The 5,323-nt window shown below is 62.0% G+C and overlaps 1 long non-coding RNA gene across 1 annotated transcript; it reads left to right on the plus strand.

Annotated features, from left to right (window-relative positions):
- Nucleotides 1–204: 204 nt before the first annotated feature.
- Nucleotides 205–4,855, plus strand: LOC147824589 (uncharacterized). Its single transcript, XR_015442152.1, has 3 exons — nucleotides 205–1,066; nucleotides 1,156–1,621; nucleotides 1,885–4,855. It is a non-coding gene; the product is annotated as an uncharacterized LOC147824589 (long non-coding RNA).
- The last annotated feature ends 468 nt before the right edge of the window (nucleotides 4,856–5,323 follow it).

The following is a 5,323-nucleotide window of genomic DNA, read 5'->3' on the forward strand; positions in this document are numbered from 1 at the left end:
CTCGGGCTCTTATGCAGCCGCTGGGGCCCGCCCCACCCCACCCCGCCCCACCCCGTCCCGCCCCCTGGAGCCCGAGTCTCCCCACAGCCCACCCCCCCAGGACCCCGCCCCCGTCCCCGCGCTCCCGGCGAGCCCAGGACTCCGCCCACTGGTTTAGACTCAGGCCGGTCCTGCCCGAGACCCGCGCCTCAGGGCGCACCCACCGGAGCCTCGGAGCCTCGGAGCCTCGGCGCGGCCTCGCTCGCGTGGGAAGGCGGTGTCTGGTCCGGGTTGGCAGCCGCGCAGTCTGCACCTGGCTCCGGGACCCGAAGGACGCGGGTCGTCCCCGCCTTGCTGCCCCGGCCACGGAGTTTCTGCTGGCGGGCCAGAGCCAGGGCGTCCCGGGCGCAGAAGCCCCGAGAACGAGGGCGCCCTGGCTGCAGCCCCTGCTCGGGTGCGGGGCACACCGAGTGCGGGGCGCCCCGAGTGCGGGGCGCCCTGTGGCTTCTCTGCCGCCGCCCCCCCCCCAGGCTGAAGGAGATCCCAGCAGGGGGAAGGGGGAAGGGGGGCCGCACAGCTGACAGCAGCCCCCTCAGCCCAGCAGGCATGTGGGTCAGGGCGCCACGCTGGGGAAGGTGGGCAGATGGCATCCCGCGCTCCCAGGCCTGCTTGGGTGGAGACAGCTCGGGAGGCTCGGGCTTCAGGAGCTGGGGAGGGGCAGCCACAGTCTGCACGGGGAGGGAGCCCCACCAACGGGGTCAGGGAGCGCCCCAGCGGAGAGCCCCGGTAGCCGTGGAGACCAAGGCAGAGCAGCCCGGAAGGATGGCAGCCCCAGGGGAGCAGACCACGACCCAGCGCCCAGGAAGAAAGGGTCTCAGCAGAGGGGGTCTCGCTGCCGACGCGTGACACAAACAGAACGGGCCGGTGACGAGTGCAGCGCACCCAGGGCAGGAGAGGGCTGCGCTCCTGCGCCCGCCTTCCAGCTGAACACTGAGGAGCAGGGCTGCGCTGTCCTCGGAGCAGAGCAGCGAGGGGCTGGCCCACAGCCTGGCTGCAGGGGACAGCAGCAAGGATCCGACGCTCTCGGGTGAGTACAGGTAGTGCTGCGGTGGTTGGTTATGAGTTGATGAAACCTGATTCAACAGAGACCTTTCCCCGCCTGGATCTTGGCCCTAGATGCCAAGCTAGCTGTGTGTAGTCCTGCTGCACCCGCGATCCAGGAGCAGAGCTCTGGATACAGTGCACTGCCTGCTTCCGGCGCCTCGGCCACAGCCAGCCACAACCAGCCTGGGCACCGCCCACCACCGCTCCAAGTCCCGGCGCTCCTCAGGCTGACTGGGAAGGCCTCTTCGAGGGGGCAGGGAAAGGGAGAGGGGAGGGAGAGAGAGCGAGCGCCTGTGCTGGTGCAGGGCAGAGGCTGTGGAGGCACTCGGCAGTTCTTGGGGCATCAGGAAAGGAAAGGTCAGCAGCACTGGGGATCCATGCAGGGGTCCTGTCTCCACAGCAGTTCAAGGAAAACACAGAAAACAAACACGAAAAGCCATGTGGGGCTCTGGTCAGTCACAAGACAGAGGTCTCTTGGGGCTCTGAAACTGACCTTCGCTGCTCGCTGCTCCATGCTAGCTGCTCAGACACAGCTCAGGTGCTTGTTCTGCTGGTGCCGGTGACCTGGCTGTGGTGGGCACATCCTAAAGAGGCAGAAGCCTGCACTGGGGCCTTGGGGAGGAGATGTGGAGGCCAGAGGTCAGGTCCAGGTGGGGCAGGGCTGCTTCCTCGGGCCGGGAGGTGCTGGCTGGCCTGGGCGTCGCCCCAGCACTGGGCACTGGCGTCTGGGCGTCCTGGGCACACAGATCCTCAGCCGCCTCCACACTTCCTCCTCACACACCTGCTTGTGAACCTTTACAGGCACAGCAGAGCATCGGCTCACAGCCCTGCCTCCCGCCCATCTGCAGTAAGGTCCTCCGCTGGGATGCTGGGCTTGGGACCTCCTCTGTGGACGCACCTGCCAATGAGCCATCCCCTCTTCAGAAGGATGGGGCGCCCAAGCCCTCCTGCCCGGGGCCCCACGTCAGGGAGAGTGTAGCTGGGCAGGGGAGGTGGTGCACAGCAACACCCCTCCCTCCAGGGTGCCCCTGGGGTCTCAGAGGAAGCAGAGGGAGTCCAGACAGAGCTGAGTGCCACGACCTCTCCTGGTGCCCGAAGGCTCTGGGGGGCAGCAGGCGGGGAGGGGCATGGTGTGGCCAGATGAGGGACCTCCAGGGCCACCTGCTGTCTGCCTCTCAGCCCAGCGCTGCAGGCAGGGAGGCTTTGCCCAGGTGCCAGGGAGGCCTAGCGGGATGGAGCAGGGTCAGGCAGGGATGCTGAGCTCCTGTGTGGTGGGGGCGGAGCGTCGTGCCCCACCCTGGTCTCCTGACCACGTGAGGAGAACCAGCTGTGAGCGGCTGCTCCTCCCGCTGGCTTCCCAGATGGCGGGCTGGCTGGCGGACGGGTGAGGTGAGGCTCCGGGCTGAGCACTGCTGCCCCGTCTATTCCTGGAGAAAAGCTGCCAGCACACAGGGCACCGGCTGCACTGCTAAGTGAGGAAGCCCTGTCCCCACGCCCTGACAGTCCTCCCCACCTGTTTTGTGTCACGGTTGTTCCCAGGTCCCAGGCCAGCAGGGCTCGGAGCGGAAACAGGAGGAAGGTGGATGCTCCTTGTCAGCCGCTGGAAGGGACAACTTTCCTTAGGACAACTGCAGTTTAGAGGAGGGAGGGTTGTTTGGCTCATGGTTTCTGCGGTTTCAGTTCATAGCCCTTGGTTCCAAGACAGGAACCTTGTGGTGGAGGAGAGCTGCTTGCAGCCCGGCAGCCAGGAGCAGAGAGGCGGGCCCTGGGGTCAAGGCTTGGCCCATGTCCACTCTCCACAGCCCCCAGCTCCTCAGCTGTGAACTTGTCAGTGGGTCAATCCAACCCGAGGATCCATCCCCTTCCGAAGGCGCCTCCAGGGGACATTCCGGCTCCAAATTGTAACACGCACTACTCACAGGGCCTGACCTCCGAGGCAGCTGGGAGGAGGCTCTTTCTCGTGTGGGCAGTGGGTTGTGGGCCGCGACTCCCTCCCCTCTCCTGGGTCCCTCCAACTTCACTCCGCCCTTGCCATCTCTGCCCTCGCCATCCGGTGGCTGTGCTCCAGGCTGAGCTGCTCATGGATTCAAACCCAGTGGCACTGTCCCAGGGTTGCATTTCCTTCTTGGAACCGTTTTTGTTTCCCTAAGTCAATAACCGTCCACTTTTCACTGGTTAATTCTCTATGTTCTTGCCACGAATTCATCTCCAGCGTCTCCTCTGGATGGATTAAACTTCAGGGGCGATGTCAGTTTGTGCTGCTCTTCCGTCATCATTTAGCAGTGCTTGGTTAACCACATGCCCTTGCTCCAGCTGAGGGGAGGAACAGGTCTGAGGAGACTCATTCGTCACACAGGGGACACGGCCACTTGTCCTGTGTACACATCAGACCCAGGGCACAAGCCTGAGCCAACCCTGGAGTGAGAGCAGCGCAGAGCACACCGTACATGCAGACCTGTCCCCCTCAGAGCCAGAGGGAGCCACGGCATCCCCAGGGCGCCTGCCTGCAGGACAGAGCCTGGGGTACCAGACGCTGGTGCAGCTGTGAGGCTGACCCCAGGGCTCCAGGGCCCATGCGATCCTTTCAGAGCTGGGCTCGATCAGTCAGCAGATAACAGGCTTGGCCAGGCCATGGCGCTTTGTTATCCGGTGTGGAATGTGTGGCTTAGTGGGGCGTGCTCAGCATCTGGCAGATGCCACAAGCTCGTGTCCCAATCCGTGATGAGGGGTGGAAGGAGGGGAGAGCCCTGTGGGTAGCCTCTCCTTGTCACACTGCTCAGATGGAGGTGACTCGCCTCTGTGGCAGTCACCAAAATCTGGGCTCAAATTAGGACAGGAGAGCAGCAGAGGATTCCATTTCCGTCACAGCCACGTTCAGCACAGCCCTTTGAACTGATCTGCAACCTTGTCGAGGGGACCCCCACTGTTCAATGCTGGCCTCCTTACCAGGTGTATCAGTTACTCTCCTATCACTGGGACACAAGGAGGACAGGCTGATTTGGCTCATGGTTTCTGAGGAGTCAGTCCATGGTCAGCTGGCTCCAAGGCTGGAAAGTCATGACGGGAGGGCCCGGAGGAGGAAAATGTGCTCAACCCACGGTGAGCAGGAAGCAGAGAGAAAGGAGGAGCTGGGGACAAGAACACAGCCCTCCAGGTCACGTCCCCAGGGGCCACCTCTACCCAGGCCCCTCATCCTAACAACAGCCAGCTATGAGCTCATCTTCCATGGACCCTCTGCTGAGCACCACACCCATGCTTCAGGAGATTTTCAGGGACATCTTAGATCTGAACCGTAACACTGCTTAGGCATGAATGTGTGAGACGTGAACACTAGGGAACTAGAATCCACTGCTGGGAGAAACCTCTAAAAGGCCGGAGCAGTAGAGAGAGATGCACGATGTTCATGATTAAAGGTCGATGCTGTTAATACACCACTTCCCCTCAAGTTGATACGGATTCCATGCAAGGCAGCTGGTTGAAGAGACCGATGTTAGCAGCCGCAAGGAGCTTTACACAGGGCAAAGTGGGAGGACCTGGGGATGCACTCACAGCCCCACTGTCCATGGGAAACTGCATTGATTTCCCCGAGTGAGGGCCACGCTGCCATCCTGTCCTGTTTGGGACATTGCTGGGGTGCACTATTTGGAGTGTGGGGTTTGGGCAGTGCCTGGAAGCCACAGAAACGTGGCACCCAGTGCCACTGAGACGGGGCGGTGCTCATCCCACTCATGGCCCCAGGCCCTGTGGTCTCTGCCCTGCTCACGCCCGACAGCCACAGACCCGTGGGTTTTCCTGGGCTCTTCTGTACACGGGCTCCACAGGGAGGCCTGTGCTGCGATGCTCTCCCTCCGCACACTCCTGTTCACTGGTGAGTAGCACGCCACGGTGTGCAACTTCCTAACCCATTACCTGTGGACGGGCGTCTGGCTCTTGCCTGCAGAGCTACTGTGGATATCTCAGACAAGTCCTTGTGCAGATGTCCACTTTCATTCCTCTCAGGTGAGCATGCAGAGGGCAGCTGGCCAGTGACATGGGCACATCGTATGTATAGAGCACAACTCCTAACATCTAATCTTGGAAGCAGCCTGTGTCCATCCACAGATGAACAGATAAAGAAAGACCGATGCTTACACACCTTGGAGCGCTATCCTGCCATAAAGAAGGATAAACTAGAGTCATTTGTAGCAAATGGATGCACCTTGAGGCCATAACGTTAAGTGAAAGAAATCGGACAATAGCT

This window comes from Heterocephalus glaber, unplaced genomic scaffold (genome assembly GCF_053883595.1).
Source record: "Heterocephalus glaber isolate CG9 unplaced genomic scaffold, H.glaber_assembly_v1.0 deba00001537, whole genome shotgun sequence".
NCBI lineage: Eukaryota > Metazoa > Chordata > Mammalia > Rodentia > Bathyergidae > Heterocephalus > Heterocephalus glaber.